This window comes from Varroa destructor, unplaced genomic scaffold (assembly GCF_002443255.2).
Source record: "Varroa destructor unplaced genomic scaffold, Vdes_3.0 BEIS01000004.1, whole genome shotgun sequence".
Taxonomy (NCBI): domain Eukaryota; kingdom Metazoa; phylum Arthropoda; class Arachnida; order Mesostigmata; family Varroidae; genus Varroa; species Varroa destructor.
The window spans coordinates 19,440,272-19,465,540 of NW_019211457.1; the positions used below are offsets into that span (position 1 = coordinate 19,440,272).

The following is a 25,269-nucleotide window of genomic DNA, read 5'->3' on the forward strand; positions in this document are numbered from 1 at the left end:
GCATGCATTTCTTAATAAATCCCCATATACGTTAACTCAATTGTTTTTAAATTTGTACTTAGTGTCTTGCGGCTCCGCAGTCTCGATGTACGCGCTGGCTACAGAAAGCTCGTATGTACTGAGAGAAAGGCAAAACGGCGGTTGTACACGTAATCGCATCGCACCGATCGCATTAGATATGCGATATTAATTTAGCCGCCAAACTTTGAATGATCAAATATTTTCCGCCTAAGCGAAACTGGGTCGCAGTTTCTTACTTACAGGTTGGCAGGAGCGACGTTTCATTGCTGACGGATTTTCATTGAGGTAGGCTATGACCCCAAAAATGTCTGCTTGCAAGAAAGGCATCAGGAGCGCAAACTGATACCAGGTCCATCTAAAAAACTATCTTCTGCAAAATAGCTTTCGGATGCTTACGGGGATTCTCACCTATACCAACTACTACACACAGTATTTTACCGCAAATTGCGGAATGACTGAATTTGAGATGTGTTTTAAGCTAACACCAATAAGCTACAAGTAGTGCGTAGGGAAATGCTTCAGGGCTGAACATACTTGGGACCGCGTGTAATTAATTTGCACGACCTGTACAAAATTAAGCCCTGCGAAACCCTTCCTGTGACCCATTATTAAAACTGCATGAAAATTTTTTTATCATCTATTTTCCATTATAAATAGATATTCTTTTTCACTAAAAGCAATGGTGTGTCTTTTATGCTTTTTAAATTTTTTTTCAGGCTCTTACTGACGAAAGTGTTTTAGGATTTGGGTCTGCGCATTTGATCGATCGAGACGAGCAAGGATAAGCCGGAAGTTCAACGAACATGTAGTTCACGATCGTAATCTGTGTTTTTTGTTAACCCGAACATATATCCATCCCCCTTTTATCTTTAAACAGCTGTTTGACTAACTTTTTCTTGATATAGCTGAACTAGAATGTTATAAAATAATGGCTATTGCAATTTCTTCCTCTTACAAAAGCTTACAGATCTACAATTCTGTAGATGTAATTTGTCTCAAAGTAGGCTATGGCATTTCAACAAAATTTTGAAATATTGTGTATAAACGACTTTTCCGTTTCCATTGTTCAGACACCCTTTGGGCAAAATTCTGCTCGGCCCTGAAAAGAAATTTCTAGGTGAATCTTACCTCTACGCTTAATTTAGTATATTGGCAGGATGTAAGTTGACATTTCAAAAGGATGTTGTTTCATTGTAAGCCTTACAATCCGGTAAAAGCAGGCTCATCTGGCGCGCCAAGATAACAGGGAAAGTCTATACTGGACAACCTGGATATTCGACAGATGTACAAAATTACTGCACCATCTAGATTCATAACTTAATGCATACGCATCATTTGGCGAAAAGATGTCGGAACCCTCCATAACTGTGTATCGCGGACACACGATGTTTCTTCGCGATTTCGTCGTTACGTTTTGACTAAGCAGCAAAAGGTATGTATTTCACTTAAGCGAAGTATCTGTGTATGGTTTGCCTTTGTGGGTCAAAGTGGGGTTCTGAATGTGGCACGAAGAGAAGGGGCCGAAGAGGGACGGCACAACAATGAACCAGAACTTTTTCATTTTTCTGAGAACTGCCCTTTTGTGATTCCGTAAGAACGTACCCGTTGGTTTTAAACGTACCCATGTGAATTTGCGCGTCCGCCCGAATGGCCAGTTGTATTTTTCTACTGCCGTAAAATTGATCTTGGTGGCTTTGAAGGAATGTCAAGAAGATGAATTGTCACTATTACTGTTATTATTATTATTATGATTTGTAATAATCTTGAATGCCAAGGTAAATGGTGAAGGTTAAACGATGGCGAAAACTTGATGACGGGTTATCCCTTGTTGTACCAAACGGTGTAGCAAGATTTAAAGCAATCGATGTTTATATCGCTTGCCTACAACTGCATGACCATAGAGTGTATCTGTGTTCCGCTATTATCTATCAATTAATAAATGATAACGATTATATAACTAAAATTACAAAAATTGTCGTGAATCGTTTTTCGAAATATGACAGTAATTCTATTTTTTTTTTCTAGTGAACTCATAAAATAGCTAGCTAAGCAAATAAATAAAATAAAGTATTCCTGAAAAATGAAAAAAAAAGTCGAACTTAGAATGGTCTTAACGAAGAACCGAGAGACTGCTTTGTTATCTTTGTCCTTATTTGTACATTTTTAATCAAATCCTGAAAATTCATAACAACTAAAAATCTATGTATACATCTATGTCTATGATACTTTTTGATTTCCATATGGTAATTTCCCGAGACGTCATTATGTTATGCCACCACATAGCTCGAACTATTTATTTGTTCGCAAATTCTCAGTGGAAGGTCAAATAGGACAGAAAAACATACGCGCAACACCTTTGTATTGGCAGTCCTATTTTACGCAGTTTGACCAACTAATCACAAGCAGGAACCTACAGCAACAGTCTAAATAAAACTTAGGAACATATAGTGACCAATGTTTGTCACCAGATCTTGTTTAGTGAATATAACTTTTAAGCTTTTTTTCCGCTAAGCTTTAAAGTTCCCTTTCAATAGTGAGATTTCATCGCCAGTCCTTTTTTTTTATCTCATTGCATCTGCCTGTGATTTCGATGGGCCGATTTTCCACGCAGATGCGTGTGCTTATGAGCACTCCATCGCCTTCCCACCGTTTCGTTTGGTCTCTATACTAAAAAGGATCTTCGACGCGTACACAACTGTCGCTGCTACTGTGTCTCCTCTTTTAGACATGGCCTAACTCAGCCTGAATTTCACTGCTCTGTTTGCGACTCCGTTTTTTGGCTCTCTTGAAAATATCCAGAACACCCACAGATGTATAAAAGATCAAATATGAAGGGAACGTCTAGTCAAGCAACGAATGGCTTGGTTGGGGGGTCTATCGCGGGCTTTACGTATAAGGCAGGCACCTGCCTAAAAGAGGTTCGCACACAACGCTCGTCGTCGTGCAGAAAAACACGTACAGACGCGTAACGTATAAAAGACAGTGAGCAAAAAAAAAACAGAGAAAAAAGAAAACAGAGAGAAGGGCTACAAGATACGTATGAAAAAAATGTAGACTTGGTTTAAGAGGGTTCAGCTGAGGCTGACGGCTGTTCCTTCGCCGCCTCGTTCAAGCCGGCGGTTGCTGTTTCCACGAAAGCCATTCGGTTGGGGCGATGCCGATGACAGTCATGTTGGTAGAGTAGGCAGCAGCAGCCTTAAACGCCTTAAAGGCGAAACATATCGATCCGTTCGCGAAGTCGCGTTGCAATCGCCGTACGTGACAACACCGATCGATCGTAGCTTACTACACCTGGATGGGTAATAACACTGGCAATAGCCGGCAAGGCTACAAAAGTGCCAGGTACTCACGCAAGTCGTCGATGGGGGATAGATTTTTGCTGATAGCGCATTTGTCTGACACGCCTTACGCGGAGTTTGCAGGTCGCTAGCGAAAGGTCATAACGGCCTGTCGGAATTTATATTAACCTTCTCCACGTCTGATAGTGGTACACGCTGGGTGGCACGTTGAATGAGGTATCAAAGGGTGAATCTTTTCTTGCCAAAGCGCTGTGACCATCTTTGTAAATGGAACTCGACTCTTGCCTCGTTGTTTCATGCCCCCATATGGCCTGTTTCTCTTCGTTGTTTCCCTAGACAACATGAAATTTTACACTGATGTCGAAGCTCGCGGCTTTATGCAGCGACGCTTGTAAGGAAGCAGTTGGATACAATTGCGTGATTCACACACGTGAATTTAGACATTCGAGGTGTGACACGTCCCTACAGAAGGACCAGTGTTACGTTCTGGAAAATACGCTTATCAGCACATACGTCCTTAAGTATTTAGAGCAAATCAAGTAAAAACAGGTCCAGTAAGGCTAAGGGAACACTTTTCTTGGGTGAAAAATGTTCAATTATGGTAACGTTCAACATGTCTGTGAAATCTTGTCTTACTTAAAAGATCTTTACATTCGAATGTAAAATCGTTTGTAAATATAGTGTTCTACTAGTTAACTATTTATTTGCCTTTGTTATCAGTGGCTGAGCGTATGTTGCGTGAAAGTATGAATCTTTATCTAATAAGCCAGACGTTTAAAAGTACCGGTAAAATACGGTAAAAAATCATAATGTTATATAGGTATATAAACACTTGCACCAAGTGTATTTTACTTATGAACTGAAGAGTAGGGCAAAAACTCAATATTTATATTAGTAACCTCTGTGCTTAAGAGCTACATTTAACTTTTAAAAATGCCATGTATCATTAACAACAAATAAATTGTAGAATTATGTAGAGAACAACGCTCATTGAATGTGGGGCTTTCTACATGAACGTTTTCTAGCTGAGTAGCGTAGTGGGGTAGAGGTTTCATGCTTGTCATTGTCTCAGATTCTTATCTAGCAAATAAAAAAATCGTGTGAATAGTTGGATCACGAGGCGGTGCTGTTCTGATGATGAATCATTTAGATGATAAATTCATCTTAACTGATTCTAGTAGACAGACGTTAAGTTGCTTTGACTATTTTTATTTTCTGAAAAAAATACATGAATTAAAAGATAACGTATACTGTATTGTTAGTAAAATAGTAATTGTGCTTCACATTCGAAATTCGGTGGCTTGCCGAAAATTCTGACCCCAGTTGGGGTTGAACGCATTGATCAGAACAAGCACGTTCGGGAATATGCAGCCTGCCTGATGAAGAGGAACGTATCTAACGATTGTGTACTGTGAATGTGCCAACGAACAAAACGGAAGAATCGATTAAAGACACTTGAAAAGGTTACATTTTCAATGTCTCAACATTCCCGTTCGGTTGAGGAGGAGTTACCAGTAGCGGGGAAGGGGGTTGCTTACTTGATTGAGCCCAGCAAGAAGCAAAGCCCACATGTTGAAAAATGGAAAAATATAGTTTTATGTTGCTTGTCATGATACTGATGAGTTTTTGGTGGCTAGACATGGGTCTGTACTGCATCGTATCGGTCACAGCACAAGACAGAGGAATCTCAATTGACCTTAAAATTGCCTTAACAATATCATGAAATAATGTATTTAATAAAAAAAAATGTAATAATAGTAGAATCTTATCAAATACGCGTTGCACTGACAAGGAGATATGTTTTACTTCTTGTGACACTTCAGTGACTTGACAAAGATTCCTTACATGAAACAGGAACTTAAATGTATAATTTAAGTTTAAGCTGAGTCTGTGTCAACGCTGGAATTCCTGTAGGTGCAACACCGATTATAGCTTATGTAAAACATGCACATTATGTATATTATTAAATAATCAGAACATAACCAGAGACGATTTAGTGGTAATTTGACTGTTTAGAGCTTTGGCGAAGTCGCTAGTCGGTAATAGCGAAAAGAACTGTAAAATACAGTTCTATTAATTTTAAGTTTAAGTTTAAATAAATATTATAAACTTGTAGTATTATAGTAAAATACTACAGTGCTTTACAGGAACTTAAAAACGGTGAATCGCTCACACTTCGAAATTTGCTGAGCGAAGTACCGAGCACAGTAGCTGACGAAACACGCGTCGCTTGCCTAGTCGTAAAGGATATGAACATAGTCACCAGGTCAAAATTTGATATCTACACATGAAAGTTTAAAATATTGCTCAAGTCTTTTTGTTTTTTCAGCTTAAGTTAATCGGACAAGTTTATCATTTTCTTTTTACCAGGGCTCCTTGTGAGCTAACTTCATGGAAGCTACGGCAAATCGCAATATTAAATCACACGTTGGGTGTCATTACCTTCATTATCCCGATTTGACTGAGATAGCAGACCATTTAACTGTAACAACGTATTTGTACATGAATGAACAGAGCGACAAAATTTTCCCAAAACTTTATTTTGAGTACACCTTGGTTCCTATGAGGAGATTTTTTTAGATCCATAAGCAAATATCTGCAAATCTTTACCTAGGCTAGTTTATAGGATACAGACATCATATTCTAGACTTCTCACACTAGATGGCCATTCAGCGCTACATTCTCCATGCGAAACTATCAATTCCCTGCATTGCATATATCCGCTAGAACGTTGCTTTGACCTGCTCGATGACAAACAAAATCAGGGCTCATGAAGATTCCGAATCAGTTTCGCTGACTGGAATTGGCATCAAGCTTCCTTCCGGTTCAGGGGTGAATGCGGGGATTGCAAAGTATTTAGTGGAGAGCTGCTGTATAGGTTCCGTCAACAGCTGCACGGATCTGATGAGTTCTTTTTCCCTGTCTAATGATAAAGCCCACTTTGAGTTCGCCACAGGCAATGCAAAGGACACATTTATGTTTCCGCTGGAGTGCCCGTCTGGAAAAGACCGCACAATTTGAAGACCGCTGATGGAAACTATCTAAAGTAAGCTCCTCGATAAAGTCTGACATGACTCCCAACCAAGACTCTAAACTAAGCCCAGCAAGACCCAGATAAGTTTTCTAGTGGGAGTAAGTCCCTAATGTAATACCAAAGATGTAATTTCAGAGACTTATTCACACAATGGGACTAACCGAACGCGTTAAAGACTAGACTAGACTAGTCTAATGGTCTAAGAAGAAGTGGCTGCCGGCCATCCTCTCGCCACTACTACAGACAATGCTTTACAACAACATTCCCTGCATTGCTTCTGGCCTTCACTTCGAGTTCCTTATATGCTTCCCACACATATATGCCCAATGAAATAACAGAATCACTGAGACAGGAAACATGGGCCCCACTGCTCAGGGAGAGAGATATTCTCGGCATTCAATGGTCAACGAGATTATCTTTAAACCTCTGCAGACAGCGTCAATTTCCTGTAGGAAAGCCACTTAATCTTTCGGCCGAACTTTGCTGTCGCTACTTGGGCGCCCGAGAAACTTCTTGTCTGGGACGCAATCATTCAAGTACCGTGGCATCCTGCAACAGGATCACAAAGTAAAAGCAGTTTCCAACCCGCCAAAAAGAAGAGATACTTGTAATAAGGCGAGCTAGAACGCAAGTTTATCTTCTAGCAACTTGCGATCTTACTTACGTGAAAGCATTCCGCATCGTTCTATTTGATAGCATTTTCCAGATGTGGATAACAATAGCAAAAGGAAGCAGTAGGACAATGCGCGCTGATTGGCACTGACGGTAACGCAAACTGTACACTTGCACCAGGATGCTAAAACGACAGCTTTTAGGCTCGACGAAACTCCCATATTTGATTTGATTTAATACCGCTATGCTATCGGTAACAGGTATATAGGCATCAGAAGCAGAAACAAATCCCTAAGCGTCTTTGAAGAAAGCCTCTTTTTTCTCAGTTGGGACCATCTGGAGTCCCTGTTGAAGTCGGCTGCCCTTCTGGTTTTGACCTCAAACCGCCCACTTATCTCTCTCCATCTGTCCCTATTTTCAGATGCATGGTGTTTTTCTCCCAGGGTACGGTAGGCCTGAGAAAATAGGAAAAAAGCAAACTGAGAACTTAAGGCCCTTTGGCAATACGGGCATGTGTATCGAAAATATGCGAACCGATAAGCTAAGTGGATCGTCGTTGTCCATGGGACTCGTGAGGCCTCGCCTTGGCCCTTAATAGAAAACATTGAGGAGTGCGTAGCATTTTCTTTGACTAGCAGCGCATCCATAATTTTTTATAGTGGTTTCGTGTTGAAAAACAACATAAAATGTTAGTGTTTCTTTATTAGTGATTATTGATAGTGTGTAATTACTGTAATAATGTTAGTTATTGTTAACAGTGTTAAATAATATTTATAATTAAATGTTAACTAAATAACAGTGTTAAATAATTAAGTGCAAAGGCTCTCGGTGTCCTTGCACTAAGTATGCAACAGATTCCGGAAATCCATATTCTACAAGACATCGCCTTTATCTCCATAGCACCGTAACGATTTGCGAAATCCGCTTCATTCCACCTCAGTAGTCGGGTCATTCATTCAGTCAGTCAGTCAGTAATTTAAAAAATAACATCCTTTTGTCAAAGACTACGCAGTCGTTGTCTATGACTGGCGTCTGGCAAAGTCATCTTTCTTTCCAGCTTCTATATGAGCGTCCACTATATATTTACTACTAACAACAAAACTCTCATTGATTTTCTATTGGGATAAATGAAGTCATCGGTTACCTCGGACGGATCCTATCTGCTGTTGGCATTAAAATGCAATAACCACTGACCATACGTGTTTTTACTAACGGCAAAAACTATACTGAAAATCTGTGTGGCAATATTGATCGTTCTATTACCAATACGAAATAAAGCCTTGAGTTAAGCCTTGAGCATTCTACTGGCAATACGCAAGCGATAACTTTATGTAAACTAACAAGCGTAGCGAAGCTTCACACCGCAGACGTATGTTTACAGTACAATAGCCCATAGTATCTACTTGGGATCGTAACGACAACTTGCAGTAAACACAGGTGATACACTTAAATCCATAATATTCGACGTTCAAATGAAAAACTTTCCCAATACCTTGAGTTGTGTAATAATAAGTAATCATACGTAGTCTGTGATTTAATTTCAGATCAAATAAGGTTACCTCGTAAGAAAAATGTTCTCTACTCCTTGCCAACAATTTCGTCTAGACGTCGGTGCTTAGGGTATTCATGGAATAAAAGACCGACGGATGAAAATGTCTGTCTGTGGTTTTGCAAGGAGTCCATCTATCTGCGCTTCGAGTAGTAATTTTTATCTACTACGTTAGGTGATATATAAAATTAAATTCAAGGATTTTTCGCGGAAAACGTACTATGCGGCTGTGTCTTGTGTCAAAGTAATTTTGTCAGATAGATGAAGATTTACACTTCGTTTTATAGCTTCATGAAGATATCCTAACGACAAAAAGATTATTGACTCGCAGTTACTTATCCGTTATACTTACGATCTGTACGTGCCTCAAGGGGCCAAAACAATAATTACACGGGTACAAAGATGTCTGCGATGCTGACATTATAGGCTTACCCATATTTTGGTAGCGCCACGCGTGCATGTAGAATCTACTAATCTGTTCATTTAAATTGTGCTAGATATAGTTGCAACTGTTACTACTACATGTCATAATCAATATCTGGCTGTTTGCGACGAGAAGTTTTTGTTAGATATGGTAGCAACCAGGGCCGATAGCGAGCCCTATTTTTCTACTGCAACGACGAAGCAACGCATAAGTGATCGTAGCAACACGCTATAGCCTACACACATCCAGACCAGGTGGACACCCATTTCAAAATGATAGCAGTTCTGGTATAATGTAAATGTGCGACTTAACGCATGATTCGTACCTGAACGTCACTTTACCCGGTGGAATCATATAGGAACACGTCTAAACCTCGGTGTCAATGCAGTATGAGGTTTAAACGGCTCGACGTGACCATATTTCTGAGGATACATGAAACAAAAAGAAGTTCTCGTGTTGCATCATTGTGAGAAGTTGTACTAACTTATACTCAACGTCGGCAATCACCCATTTAAATTTACCATTTTAATTACTAATTTCTAGTTGCATTCGTGATTTATTCTCTGTTTAAACAGAGATAGTAAAGTAAAAGGTGAAATTGAAAAGAATTAAATAGTTCCTTCAGCATTACGTTACAGGACTGGTGTAGAAGTGCGTTTTTATATGTTGCACAAGCGCTTATTAAGCAAATCGAGTAAGTGAGCTTTCAAACTGTTCAGCCTTTACGCCGTATTTAGAAAGTTATTTCTTTTATTGGTTCTGCAGTAACTGTATTCATTTAAATAAAGTATGTCGCGAGTTTTTCAGTCACGCTTTAAATTTGTGTTTCACAATTTGTTTCTTTTATTACTGGGGTCGTTGTCTTCGTCATCGATTTCATTCATTATGCTACCTGCAACGGTTGCTGGGCTTCGTCACTAACAAAATGAAGCGCCGGGAGCTGTGACAAGCCCGCAAAACCTTCCGTTCAAGCTAATCTAAAGCTAAAAGCTTACGTCCAGTGACTAAGACGAAAAGTACATTTGTAGAAGGCCCACGTATGCACAAAGCAAGAGCTGCGCGTCATTAGAAAAGTCATCCAAAACAAGGATGCGATCTCACCTGGCTAGTAGCTTTACGTTAACAGTTAAGCAGCATACATACTGATAACGTTTTCAATCGCAGCGAAAATACAATACGTTTGTAACTTTATATCTAGTAAGTTCGAGAACTATTGGCGACATAGAGCATTGAAAAAAAAATGCTTGAATGAATTTGGCAATACAACTATAGGATAGCTATCCCTCGAGCGTAGACAGCTCAAAGTTTGCACTGAGTCAGTTCTTCACCACTGACATGCTCTGTCGTCTTGAAGGGCGAAAGAAGCCTTCAGCATTTCATTTTAAGAAGTTTATCTCTTAGCCAGGGTCGAGTTCGTCATGCATTTTACCTAATTTCAGTTAGGACTATCAATGAAACTACTAAGTTGATGATCGGTCATTTGTGAGCTGTTTTTATAACTGGACTAATTTGGTTATGAAAAATGATCTTCCAACTAGGCAGTACAATAATTCAGCATAGATAAGTAAAAAAGTTAACTTGCGTTGGGAGCGTGACAACTTGACAGAGCTTCAGTGGATGTTAATTAATTGAAACGTTAATACTATATAGCTGTCGTGAACATCTCTATAGTATGAACATTTATATTACACACATTTTCTCAGCAGGTTCACCCTGACATTTTTATATTTCCTACGCATTTTTTACATTTATCCCTAATAACAGTCTACCTATAATTACATCCAATGCCCACACTGCGGAGGCTTTATTATTTACTCGGCCGGCAGTTTGACCAATTCGTACATCTGTCTGATTTCCTAGCAGCTTCATTGCAGCAGACATCGATTTGATTGGAGTCGCTCGTAGATATCGATAGCAATGTATATACGTGTATGAGTATGTGTGCGCATTATTCTTCCGGGCAAAACCTTCCTGGCAATCCCTGTGGGGACTGAGTCCGGTTTGATCCGCACCAACCTTCCTTTCACTCATCGTTTTAAAAGCGTTTCGGGCAGAACCGTATAGAGACGCTTTTTTTTACCTTGATTCACGGCCATCATTATATTTCACTTTTCAGGTTTGGGCTTCTCTTTGTGACCTTCCGACTATTACGACCTTCGTAGCCCAATCCGTGTGCCACGTAAAAACGTAGTCCTGGAGCTGAGTTCCCTCGGATGCATTCACGACAGACGGACGTGAAGGAAGTAGAGTGCAAATGGCGGCAATAGCGATAGAAGCAGAAGTATATAAATCGGTGTGTATGTGACTGTGCCAGACCGGCATGTGAGGGTAGCTAGTGAGGCAAGATGATGGCTTGCAAAGTATGGTCTATACCACGAAGCCATCGATGCACATGCGGAGGGACTAACGTACACTGGCTATATCGGAAAATAAGTATCTAGTCCGACCCAACGTCGCAAGACGCTAGCTGTTATGAATTTATATCGTATTCTCGCATTTCTAAGCAGGTATTCAGCAAACATTTCAAATGCGAACATGTTGACCTGCCTTAGCAGGGATGATATACTCGACTGCAAATGATAGGCAGAATTTATATAAATAATAAAATATTCCTTACGCACATACGGCATTGATGGACAAAGAGTTTTACGAAAAAATATAAACAAAATAACCCATTTTTAAGATATACATGAAAAAAAGAGCCGATTATCATATAAAGAAAAAAGCTGAAACATTTTTCAGCTCTTAACTTTTGTATGATTTTCTGCGCAGTTGTGCCGACCAATTTCGAACTGCAGAGATCGGGATTGCTGCGGACTTCACGGAATGGAGGACCTAAAATAAGCACTGCTACCTGAACCTGCCTGTATTTAGCAGAAGGCTATTCATCTTCGTTTTTTGGTAATTGGAATAACCTTTTTGGTAATTAGGTCATACAACTTTTGGCTAAACAGCTTCGCAAAATATATTCTTTCTGGAAGCATGGACTTCAGTCAGAGTTTAGGAATCGTTCGTTTCAGGAATAAAACATATATCATTGCTTATCCATTTTCGATGTAAACATTTACAATAACGTAATCATAGAGAAAATACCAGCTTCCCCAATCGAAGAGCTTGTTACGAATGATTCTAATGACTCATTGATGTCTTTTCAACGATCATAAATATGTGTTTTATCTAAGAAACACATTTACTCAGAGTAAATATGGAAATTTTCATTGTATGTCTAATTGTCTCACACTCCTTCTCTAGCGTTTCCCTGCAAACTCGTGAAGTGTACTTGGTATCGTTGACCGTACGTAGGAGTTGAGTCGAGTAAAGCTAGTGCCTTTTGATTATTCAAACACTTACTAGTTCATTGTTGTTTTTCTTGTGGCTCGTTTTACTCACTTTTTTTTGTTTAAACGAAGATCGAGCAAACGTTTGATCAATAGTCCACTTCCCAGCTCCCGTTTTCGTTTACGAAACATCATATTAGTTATCGTCTTAGCTAATGGTATAATCTGAGTATTTTACGTAGACTTATCAATAGAGATGTCGTTAGCATTCCATCCTCTGAGACAACGGATGTAATACTACGCTTTCCCCGTACAGACTACACCTTAGCAAGTGAGCCACTCACAGATCGATACCGGATCAGCTCTGGAATGGTCGGTACATCGTTATCATTGTCTGCAGCCCATATGAGATACGCGTTACTCAAAATGAGGCGAAAGAACAGGCACCCGATATCCTTGTTGTCTTCAATAACCAACCTATATACGCGCCTGTACTTCAATAGCTTTCTTTCAATACAGCGAAACGTCTATTCATAACCGTTTAATAGCCAGCTAACGGTAATGACGATACGGTAAATAAAAATGACTGCAATTCATTACATTTCCGATGAATAATCGTCATAAATAAACTATTCACTTTCGTAAAACCTGGTGTTTTTGCAAAAATACCCCCATCGACAAACGTGCTGTCAATACAAAATACATTAAGTATGTACATGTTTAGCCTAAAAATATAGAATTCCTTTAACTTCAATAGACTCGCATTATTCGAAAATAGCAAGCAGTTCCTCGTTATCACGACTCACATGTGAACTCCACATTCAAGATAATCTCACGTTTCTGGAAAATCAAATTGGTGCATTTACATATGTAACATGCGCAAGATAGATCTACAATCTCCCCGGACCCCTTGTCTTAGTATAGTCACCTTATACTGAAAATATAAAAATGCGTTGCCGATACGTTATGCGAGTGTTATGACTAAAGCCGTTGCGTTTTATCTTTTAGAGCAGGTGTTCAGTGGTCCTAGCAGTAAACGACAAATTTTAGATCTACCGGAAGCGATGACTCAACCGGCCGGATGTTATCATTAGACCAAAACGCACACGGCGAGAGAGACGCGATCTTTTACCTCTACTCAGCTCCTTTGTTCAGTGTGCTTATTAAAAGTTTGAACGAGACAAACATAGTTCGTCACTTTCATGCTTTCGTTCAATCCCTTTAGCGCCCTTTAAATCGTATGAAGGATAAGACCTTTGACAAATCCGCAAGCGCTGTAAAGATTTTAAAGATGGTAATCATATTTAGGCTTTAAGCATAGGTATACAGTTGCATAATCGAATCCCAATAGACTATCTTACAGTGTATATTGTATTAAACTCTTTGAAGCCACTGGTCACTTCACATTTGTCCAATGTTCTCGTGCCTATTCCTCAACACAAGGCCGAATAGCCTTAAACAAGTTTTGATGCGCAAATATGTGCCTGTTAATATTGAAATGTAACACTGCGAGCATATTTACTTTTCGAATCCAAATTTCGAAGTACCGATAAGTATCTCTGTTCTGCACTAAATTATAGCTAGCAGCCTTTGTTCATGTCATTGGTATGCTCGATTCCGTCTCTAGGTATGCCTGTTCACTTCTTGTCAGTATCTCTGAATTAGAACGGCTATCGATTGAAACATGGTAAGGATCTAGATATGACCGCATTAGCACAATGATAATTTCTACTGTTTCATACCTTCGATTCCCTGGCTTAACTTTACGGACGGCGAAGGCTAGACTAGAAAAAAGCAGACCACAATACTGTTTTCCCACGTATAGTCAAGTTCAGTACGTCCAGCTCAATGGTGCCTATATGTAGATGTAGCGGTTGCATCGTTGTGCTGATAGCACTGTTTTCGTTGTTGTTCTCAGAAAAAGGATTTTGAAGCTTCTTTTTCCTTTTTTTTTATTTCGGCGATAACCTGCTGTTGCTTCAAGGTTCGTTCTTTCTAGATTTTCATTTTTGCCCCAGAAAACCGACTGCCCTTCCCAGCGAACCCAACATCCTATTATGCCAGCGCAGGGAAGGAGGGAGGCAGCGCAGGGTCCATGGGGCTCTAGCAGTGGCCGTACATCTGCACTGTGCCTGTCTTTCTTTCCACCACGCTCTTCTGGAATGAGCAATAGCGGCAGTGCCTATCTAAATCTTCCTTGAGCCACGGCCCTGACACGCGTGTCCCTATATCCAGATTTAAGCGACAGTTGTGAGCTTGCGCTGTTCGTCCGTCCGCACGGTCAAGCGAACAGACACCGTGTGATAATCGCTGCACCAGCGGTCGACATCAAACAGTAATCCTTAGCGAAGCAAAGAAAGAAGTCACAACACTAGAGCACCAAGGTCCTTTTTGTCGCCCTTGTATGAGTTAACCTAGATGAACAGACTTTCAACCCTTTCCACCGTCACCCCTAAGCTTTGACCCTGATTACTTTATCCAACCATAGGCTTAGAGTTTAAGTTTAAAGCTGTGTGCGCTACTTTTCCCCTACTTGCCTCCCTCTCTACCTCCTGTTTCGTATCGTCTTGGCCATACGATCTAGACTCGTTCTAGCCTCCCTCTCTAAATTCGAAGGGGTATTAGCTGTCGCTACAATGCCGCAAGCAGCGCGGCAGCGTTGTAACGACATCGTTTTTTGAACGATGAACAGCATTAGTAGCGCTTGCAACGGTCGCAACGACAGCTTACGCGGTTACTCTGGCAGATCGGAATGGCCTGTTCCATTTTGTATTGATGACGCTAAAGTCCTTTACTATTTAACTCGCTGCTTTTTTGGGGTTCGAGCCTTTCACAGTCGCTACACTATGGAGCGCATACGGAGTATGTCAAATAAAATGCGAACGTGAGTCTATATTTTCTCAAGCACGCCATTGTGGCTGAAGCAACGCAGTTGACTCCTCTTTCTGAAAATACAGTAGTCTTATTTCATTTGGTTCTTTCTTTCGTTCGCTCGCTCGCTTAGTGCGCTGGTAGGCTTCCTTCTACTGCTCACAGCAATTTGCCCATTTCTTCCAGAAAACATTGAGCTTCTATTGGCGATTTCGGCAAGTGGCCAGTTTTCAGCACTTCGCCGCTCTCTGCTGGCCGAGCAGAAAAAAAACACAAGAAAGATGCAGCAAAACGCCGGATACGCAAACGCAAGATTCTGCTTCTTTCACTTTGCATCTTCCAGGAGCAAATATCATTGAGCCTGTCGTAAGGTCCTTGAACATCTTATTAATTACTTTCTTTTACGAAACAAAAGCATAAGGCAAGACAAAGCTTTTCTCTCTCTAAAAAGTGGGACAAATTCTATAATACAGCCAGAGTGATACTACTTACAAAAACCCACAAGATTAGCTACTATATCGCTCTAATAAATGCCGACATATGAAATTGTTCAAGCTAAAGTTGCAGCCAAGTGAATTGGCAAGTAAACTACAGTTGTTATCTTTTTTCCTATATATTTTATGAACGAGTTTAGCCTTAACGTCAAGAATTATCTGTTCTCGGAAGCCTTAATGAGTCTAACCATCTGAGAAGGATCCATCTGGTACTTGAAAGCCCCAACGAGTTTGGCTCATCTAGCCATTGCGGTGACAAAGAAAGCTATCTGGTACTTCAAAGTCCCAACGGGTTTGGCCATCTGCCGTTGTGGCAGATAAGAGAGTCACTAATACTTAAAGCTCAACAGGTTTTACCATCAACATGGAGAACCATCTGGTATTTGAAAACTTTAACAAGTTGGCCGTTTAGCCGTTGTGGCAGGAAAGAGAGCCATCTGGTACTTGAAAAGTTTAACGAGTTTGGCCATTAACATCGAGAATTATCTGGTTCTCGAAGCCTTAATGAGTCTAACCATCTGGCTGCTGTGGCAAAGAAGAGATCCATCTGGTACTTGAAGGCTCAACGAGTTGGTCATCAGCCATGCGGTGAAAAGAAAGCTATCTGGTACTTCAAAGTCCCAACGAGTTTGCCATCTGCCATTGTGGAAGATAAGAGAGTCACTAATACTTAAGAGCTCAACAGGTTTTACCATCAACATGGAGAACCATCTGGTACTTGAAAACTTTAACGAGTTGGCCGTTTAGCCGTTGTGGCAGGAAAGAGAGCCATCCGGTACTAAAAAGCCTCAACGAATTTAGCCATTAACTCGAGAACTATCTGGTTCTCGGAAGCCTTAATGAGCTAACCATCTGGCTGTGTGGCAAAGAAGAGTCCATCTGGTACTTGAAGGCCCAACGAGTTTGGTCATCTAACCATTGCGGTGAAAAAGAAAGCTATCTGGTACTTCAAAGTCCCAACGAGTTTGGCCATCTGACCGTTGTGGCAGATAAGAGAGTCACTAATACTTAAAAGCTCAAACGAGTTTTACCATCAACATGGAGAACCATCTGGTATTTGAAAACTTTAACAAGTTGGCCGTTTAGCCGTTGTGGCAGGAAAGAGAGCCATCTGGTACTAAAAAGCTAACGAGTTTAGCCTTAACGTCAAGAATTATCTGCTCTCGGAAGCCTTAATAAGAGATCCATCTGGTACTTGAAAGCCCCAACGAGTTTGGTCATCAGCCATTGCGGTGACAAAGAAAGCTATCTGGTACTTCAAAGTCCCAACGGAGTTTGCCATCTGCCGTTGTGGCAGATAAGAGAGTCACTAATACTTAAGAACTCAAACGAGTTTTACCATCAACATGGAGAACCATCTGGTATTTGAAAACTTTAACAAGTTGGCCGTTTAGCCGTTGTGGCAGGAAAGAGAGCCATCTGGTACTTGAAAAGTTTAACGAGTTTGGCCATTAACATCGAAATTATCTGGTTCTCGGAAGCCTTAATGAGTCTAACCATCTGGCTGCTGTGGCAAAGAAGAGATCCATCTGGTACTTGAAGGCTCCAACGAGTTTGGTCATCTAGCCATTGCGGTGACAAAGAAAGCTGTCTGGTACTTCAAAGTCCCAACGAGTTTGGCAATCTGGCCGTTGTGGCAGATAAGAGAGTCACTAATATTTAAAAGCTCAAACGAGTTTTACCATCAACATGGAGAACCATCTGGTACTTGAAGACTTAACGAGTTGGCCTTTAGCCGTTATGGCAGGGAAGAGAGCCATCTGGTACTGAAAAGTTTAACGAGTTTGGCCATTAACATCGAGAATTATCTGGTTCTGGAAGCCTTAATGAGTCTAACCATCTGGCTGCTGTGGCAAAGAAGAGATCCATCTGGTACTTGAGGCCCCAAGAGTTTGGTCATCTAGCCATTGCGGTGAAAAAGAAAGCTATCTGGTACTTCAAAGTCCCAACGAGTTTGGCCATCTGCCGTTGGGCAGATAAGAGAGTCACTAATACTTAAAGCTCAACAGGTTTTACCATCAACATGGAGAACCATCTGGTATTTGAAAACTTTAACAAGTTGGCCGTTTAGCCGTTGTGGCAGGAAAGAGAGCCATCTGGTACTTGAAAAGTTTAACGAGTTTGGCCATTAACATCGAGAATTATCTGGTTCTCGGAAGCCTTAATGAGTCTAACCATCTGGCTGTGTGGCAAAGAAGAGATCCATCTGGTACTTGAAGGCTCCAACGAGTTGGTCATCAGCCATTGCGTAAGAAACTTCTGGTACTTCAAAGTCCCAACGAGTTTGGCATCTGGCCGTTGTGGCAGATAAGAGAGTCACTAATACTTAAGAACTCAAACGAGTTTTACCATCAACATGGAGAACCATCTGGTATTTGAAAAGTTTAACAATTGGCCGTTTAGCGTTGTGGCAGGAAAGAGAGCCATCTGGTACTTGAAAAGTTTAACGAGTTTGGCCATTAACATCGAGAATTATCTGGTTCTCGGAAGCCTTAATAAGAGATCCATCTGTACTTGAAAGCCCAAGAGTTTGGTCATCTAGCCATTGCGTGAAAAAGCTTCTGGTCTTAAAGTCCCAACGGGTTTGGTCATCTAGCCATTGTGGCAGATAAGAGAGTCACTAATACTTAAAAGCTCAAACGAGTTTTCCATCAACATGGAGAACCATCTGGTATTTGAAAACTTTAACAAGTTGGCCGTTTAGCCGTTGTGGCAGGAAAGAGAGCCATCTGGTACTTGAAAAGTTTAACGAGTTTGGCCATTAACATCGAGAATTATCTGGTTCTCGGAAGCCTTAATGAGTCTAACCATCTGGCTGCTGTGGCAAAGAAGAGACCATCTGGTACTTGAAGGCTAACGAGTTGGTCATCAGCCATGCGGTGAAAAGAAAGCTCTCTGGTACTTAAAGTCCCAACGAGTTTGCCATCTAGCATTGTGGAGATAAGAGAGTCACTAAACTTAAGAGCTCAACAGTTTTACATCAACATGGAGAACCATCTGGTACTTGAAAACTTTAACGAGTTGGCCGTTTAGCCGTTGTGGCAGGAAAGAGAGCCATCGGTACTAAAAAGCCTAACGATTTAGCCATTAACTCGAGAATATCTGGTTCTCGGAAGCCTAATGAGCTAACCATCTGGCTGTGTGGCAAAGAAGAGATCCATCTGGTACTTGAAGGCCCCAACGAGTTTGGTCATCTAACCATTGCGGTGAAAAAGAAAGCTATCTGGTACTTCAAAGTCCCAACGAGTTTGGCCATCTGACCGTTGTGGCAGATAAGAGAGTCACTAATACTTAAAAGCTCAAACGAGTTTTACCATCAACATGGAGAACCATCTGGTATTTGAAAACTTTAACAAGTTGGCCGTTTAGCCGTTGTGGCAGGAAAGAGAGCCATCTGGTACTAAAAAGCCTCAACGAGTTTAGCCTTAACGTCAAGAATTATCTAGCTCTCGGAAGCCTTAATAAGAGATCCATCTGTACTTGAAAGCCCCAACGAGTTTGGTCATCTAGCCATTGCGGTGACAAAGAAAGCTATCTGGTACTTCAAAGTCCCAACGGGTTTGGCCATCTAGCCGTTGTGGCAGATAAGAGAGTCACTAATACTTAAGAAGCTCAAACGAGTTTTACCATCAACATGGAGAACCATCTGGTATTTGAAAACTTTAACAAGTTGGCCGTTTAGCCGTTGTGGCAGGAAAGAGAGCCATCTGGTACTTGAAAAGTTTAACGAGTTTGGCCATTAACATCGAAATTATCTGGTTCTCGGAAGCCTTAATGAGTCTAACCATCTGGCTGCTGTGGCAAAGAAGAGATCCATCTGGTACTTGAAGGCTCCAACGAGTTTGGTCATCTAGCCATTGCGGTGAAAAGAAAGCTGTCTGGTACTTCAAAGTCCCAACGAGTTTGGCAATCTGGCCGTTGGGCAGATAAGAGAGTCACTAATATTAAAAGCTCAAACGAGTTTTACCATCAACATGGAGAACCATCTGGTACTTGAAACTTAACGAGTTGGCCTTTAGCCGTTTGGCAGGAAGAGAGCCATCTGGTACTGAAAAGTTTAACGAGTTTGGCCATTAACATCGAGAATTATCTGGTTCTCGGAAGCCTTAATGAGTCTAACCATCTGGCTGCTGTGGCAAAGAAGAGATCCATCTGGTACTTGAGGCCCCAAGAGTTTGGTCATCTAGCCATTGCGGTGAAAAAGAAAGCTATCTGGTACTTCAAAGTCCCAACGAGTTTGGCCATCTTGCCGTTGTGGCAGATAAGAGAGTCACTAATACTTAAGAGCTCAGACAGGTTTTACCATCAACATGGAGAACCATCTGGTACTTTGAAAACTTTAACAAGTTGGCCGTTTAGCCGTTGTGGCAGGAAAGAGAGCCATCTGGTACTGAAAAGTTAACGAGTTTGGCCATTAACATCGAGAATTATCTGGTTCTCGGAAGCCTTAATGAGTCTAACCATCTGGCTGCTGTGGCAAAGAAGAGATCCATCTGGTACTTGAAGGCCCCAACGAGTTTGGTCATCATAGCCATTGCGGTGAAAAAGAAAGCTATCTGGTACTTCAAAGTTCCCAACGAGTTTGGCCATCTGACCTGTTGTGGCAGATAAGAGAGCTCACTAATACTTAAAAGCTCAAACGAGTTTTACCATCAACATCGGAGAACCATCTGGTACTTTGAAAACTTTAACAAGTTGGCCGTTTAGCCGTTGTGGCAGGAAGAGAGCCATCTGGTACTAAAAAGCCTCAACGAGTTTGCCGTTAACGTCAAGAATTATCTAGCTCTCGGAAGCCTTAATAAGAGATCCATCTGATACTTGAAAGCCCAACGAGTTTGGTCATCTAGCCATTGCGGTGAAAAGAAAGCTATCTGGTACTTCAAAGTCCCAACGGGTTTGCCATCTAGCCGTTGTGGCAGATAAGAGAGTCACTAATACTTAAGAACTCAAACGAGTTTTACCATCAACATGGAGAACCATCTGGTATTTGAAAACTTTAACAAGTTGGCCGTTTAGCCGTTGTGGCAGGAAAGAGAGCCATCTGGTACTTGAAAAGTTTAACGAGTTTGGCCATTAACATCGATAATTATCTGGTTCTCGGAAAGCCTTAATGAGTCTAACCATCTGGCTGCTGTGGCAAAGAAGAGATCCATCTGGTACTTGAAGGCTCCAACGAGTTTGGTCATCTAGCCATTGCGGTGAAAAGAAAGCTGTCTGGTACTTCAAAGTCCCAACGAGTTTGGCAATCTGGCCGTTGTGGCAGATAAGAGAGTCACTAATACTTAAAGTCTCAAACGAGTTTGTACCATCAACATGGAGAACCATCTGGTACTTTGAAAACTTTAACAAGTTGGCCGTTTAGCCGTTGTGGCAGGAAAGAGAGCCATCTGGTACTGAAAAGTTTAACGAGTTTGGCCATTAACATCGAGAATTATCTGGTTCTCGGAAGCCTTAATAAGAGATCCATCTGTACTTGAAAGCCCCAACGAGTTTGGTCATCTAGCCATTGCGGTGACAAAGAAAGCTATCTGGTACTTCAAAGTCCCAACGGGTTTGGCATCTGCCTTGTGGCAGATAAGAGAGTCACTAATACTTAAAAGCTCAAACGAGTTTTACCATCAACATGAGAACCATCTGGTATTGAAAACTTTAACAAGTTGGCCGTTTAGCCGTTGTGGCAGGAAAGAGAGCCATCTGGTACTAAAAAGCCTCAACGAGTTTGCCTTAACGTCAAGAATTATCTGGTTCTCGGAAGCCTTAATAAGGTTCAGAATCCATCTGGTACTTGAAAGCCCCAACGAGTTTGGTCATCTAGCCATTCGGTGACAAAGAAAGCTATCTGGTACTTCAAAGTCCCAACGGGTTTGCCATCTAGCCGTTGTGGCAGATAAGAGAGCACTAATACTTAAGAACTCAAACGAGTTTTACCATCAACATGGAGAACCATCTGGTATTGAAAACTTTAACAAGTTGGCCGTTTAGCCGTTGTGGCAGGAAAGAGAGCCATCTGGTACTTGAAAAGTTAACGAGTTTGGCCATTAACATCGAAATTATCTGGTTCTCGGAAGCCTTAATGAGTCTAACCATCTGGCTGCTGTGGCAAAGAAGAGATCCATCTGGTACTTGAAGGCTCCAACGAGTTTGGTCATCTAGCCATTGCGGTGAAAAGAAAGCTGTCTGGTACTTCAAAGTCCCAACGAGTTTGGCAATCTGGCCGTTGGGCAGATAAGAGAGTCACTAATACTTAAAAGCTCAAACGAGTTTTACCATCAACATGGAGAACCATCTGGTACTTGAAACTTTCAACGAGTTGGCCGTTTAGCCGTTTGGCAGGGAAGAGAGCCATCTGTACAGGAAAGCCTCAATGAGTTTGGCCATTAACATCGAGAATTATCTGGTTCTTGTAGGTCTTAATGAGTCTAACCATCTGGCTGCTGTGGCAAAGAAGAGATCCATCTGGTACTTGAAAGGCCCCAACTGAGTTTGGTCATCTAGCCATTGCGGTGAAAAAGAAAGCTATCTGGTACTTGCAAAGTCCCAACGAGTTTGGCCATCTTGCTCGTTGGGCAGATAAGAGAGCTCACTAATACTTAAGAGCTCAACAGGTTTTACCATCAACATCGGAGAACCATCTGGTACTTGAAAACTTTAACGAGTTGGCCGTTTAGCCGTTGTGGCAGGAAGAGAGCCATCCGGTACTAAAAGCCTAACGAATTTAGCCATTAACGTCGAGAATTATCTGGTTCTCGGAAGCCTTAATGAGTCCTAACCATCTGGCTGCTGTGGCAAAGAAGAGATCCATCTGGTACTTGAAAGGCCCAACGAGTTTGGTCATCTAACCATTGCGGTGAAAAAGAAAGCTATCTGGTACTTCAAAGTCCCAACGAGTTTGGCCATCTGACCGTTGTGGCAGATAAGAGAGTCACTAATACTTAAAAGCTCAAACGAGTTTTACCATCAACATGGAGAACCATCTGGTATTTGAAAACTTTAACAAGTTGGCCGTTTAGCCGTTGTGGCAGGAAAGAGAGCCATCTGGTACTAAAAAGCCTAACGAGTTTAGCCTTAACGTCAAGAATTATCTAGCTCTCGGAAGCCTTAATAAGAGATCCATCTGATACTTGAAAGCCCAACGAGTTTGGTCATCTAGCCATTGCGGTGAAAAGAAAGCTATCTGGTACTTCAAAGTCCCAACGGGTTTGGCCATCTAGCCGTTGTGGCAGATAAGAGAGTCACTAATACTTAAGACTCAAACGAGTTTTACCATCAACATGGAGAACCATCTGGTATTTGAAAACTTTAACAAGTTGGCCGTTTAGCCGTTGTGGCAGGAAAGAGAGCCATCTGGTACTTGAAAAGTTTAACGAGTTTGGCCATTAACATCGAAATTATCTGGTTCTCGGAAGCCTTAATGAGTCTAACCATCTGGCTGCTGTGGCAAAGAAGAGATCCATCTGGTACTTGAAGGCTCCAACGAGTTTGGTCATCAGCCATTGCGGTGAAAAGAAAGCTGTCTGGTACTTCAAAGTCCCAACGAGTTTGGCAATCTGGCCGTTGGGCAGATAAGAGAGTCACTAATACTTAAAAGCTCAAACAGTTTTACCATCAACATGGAGAACCATCTGGTACTTGAAACTTAACGAGTTGGCCGTTTAGCCGTTTGGCAGGAAGAGAGCCATCTGTACTGGAAAGCCTAAGAGTTTGGCCATTAACATCGAGAATTATCTGGTTCTTGAAGCTTAATGAGTCTAACCATCTGGCTGCTGTGGCAAAGAAGAGATCCATCTGGTACTTGAAGGCCCCAAGAGTTTGGTCATCTCAGCCATTGCGGTGAAAAAGAAAGCTATCTGGTACTTCAAAGTCCCAACGAGTTTGGCCATCTTGCCGTTGTGGCAGATAAGAGAGTCACTAATACTTAAGAGCTCAACAGGTTTTACCATCAACATGAGAACCATCTGGTACTTTGAAAACTTTAACGAGTTGGCCGTTTAGCCGTTGTGGCAGGAAAGAGAGCCATCTGGTACTGTGAAAAGTTTAACGAGTTTGGCCATTAACATCGAGAATTATCTGGTTCTCGGAAAGCCTTAATGAGTCTAACCATCTGGCTGCTGTGGCAAAGAAGAGATCCATCTGGTACTTGAAGGCCCCAACGAGTTTGGTCATCTAGCCATTGCGGTGAAAAAGAAAGCTATCTGGTACTTCAAAGTCCCAACGAGTTTGGCCATCTTGCCGTTGGGCAGATAAGAGAGTCACTAATACTTAAGAGCTCAGACAGGTTTTACCATCAACATGGAGAACCATCTGGTACTTGAAAACTTTAACGAGTTGGCCGTTTAGCCGTTGTGGCAGGAAAGAGAGCCATCCGGTACTAAAAAGCCTCAACGAATTTAGCCATTAACGTCGAGAACTATCTGGTTCTCGGAAGCCATAATGAGCCTAACCATCTGGCTGCTGTGGCAAAGAAGAGATCCATCTGGTACTTGAAGGCCCCAACGAGTTTGGTCATCTAACCATTGCGGTGAAAAAGAAAGCTATCTGGTACTTCAAAGTCCCAACGAGTTTGGCCATCTGACCGTTGGGCAGATAAGAGAGTCACTAATACTTAAAAGCTCAAACGAGTTTTACCATCAACATGGAGAACCATCTGGTATTTGAAAACTTTAACAAGTTGGCCGTTTAGCCGTTGTGGCAGGAAAGAGAGCCATCTGGTACTAAAAAGCCTCAACGAGTTTAGCCTTAACGTCAAGAATTATCTAGCTCTCGGAAGCCTTAATAAGAGATCCATCTGATACTTGAAAGCCCCAACGAGTTTGGCATCTAGCCATTGCGGTGACAAAGAAAGCTATCTGGTACTTCAAAGTCCCAACGGGTTGGCCATCTAGCCGTTGTGGCAGATAAGAGAGTCACTAATACTTAAGAGCTCAAACGAGTTTTACCATCAACATGGAGAACCATCTGGTATTTGAAAACTTTAACAAGTTGGCCGTTTAGCCGTTGTGGCAGGAAAGAGAGCCATCTGGTACTTGAAAAGTTTAACGAGTTTGGCCATTAACATCGAGAATTATCTGGTTCTCGGAAGCCTTAATGAGTCTAACCATCTGGCTGCTGTGGCAAAGAAGAGATCCATCTGGTACTTGAAGGCCCCAAGAGTTTGGTCATCTAGCCATTGCGGTGAAAAAGAAAGCTATCTGGTACTTCAAAGTCCCAACGAGTTTGGCCATCTTGCCGTTGTGGCAGATAAGAGAGTCACTAATACTTAAAGCTCAGACAGTTTTACCATCAACATGGAGAACCATCTGGTATTTGAAAACTTTAACAAGTTGGCCGTTTAGCCGTTGTGGCAGGAAAGAGAGCCATCTGGTACTTGAAAAGTTTAACGAGTTTGGCCATTAACATCGAGAATTATCTGGTTCTCGGAAGCCTTAATGAGTCTAACCATCTGGCTGCTGTGGCAAAGAAGAGATCCATCTGGTACTTGAAGGCTCCAACGAGTTGGTCATCCAGCCACTGCGGTGAAAAAGAAAGCTTCTGGTACTTCAAAGTCCCAACGAGTTTGCCATCTAGCCATTGTGGAAGATAAGAGAGTCACTAATACTTAAAGCTCAACAGGTTTTACCATCAACATGGAGAACCATCTGGTACTTGAAAACTTTAACGAGTTGGCCGTTTAGCCGTTGTGGCAGGAAA

The 25,269-nt window shown here is 41.5% G+C and overlaps 1 protein-coding gene and 1 long non-coding RNA gene across 8 annotated transcripts in view; one reads left to right on the forward strand and one right to left on the reverse strand.

Annotated features, from left to right (window-relative positions):
* The window catches only part of LOC111249148 (uncharacterized), a 334,604-nt gene that overhangs the window by 190,049 nt on the left and 119,286 nt on the right, over positions 1-25,269 (reverse strand). The window lies entirely within an intron of this gene.
* On the forward strand, positions 9,053-14,005 carry LOC111249149 (uncharacterized). 3 transcript variants are annotated; one of them, XR_015326657.1, is made up of 4 exons: positions 9,053-9,633; positions 11,056-11,232; positions 11,712-11,840; positions 13,226-14,005. It is a non-coding gene; the product is annotated as an uncharacterized LOC111249149 (long non-coding RNA). The 3 variants fall into 3 exon arrangements; XR_015326658.1 differs by having other exon boundaries at positions 9,053-9,405; XR_002672805.2 differs by lacking the exon at positions 13,226-14,005 and adding an exon at positions 12,534-12,991.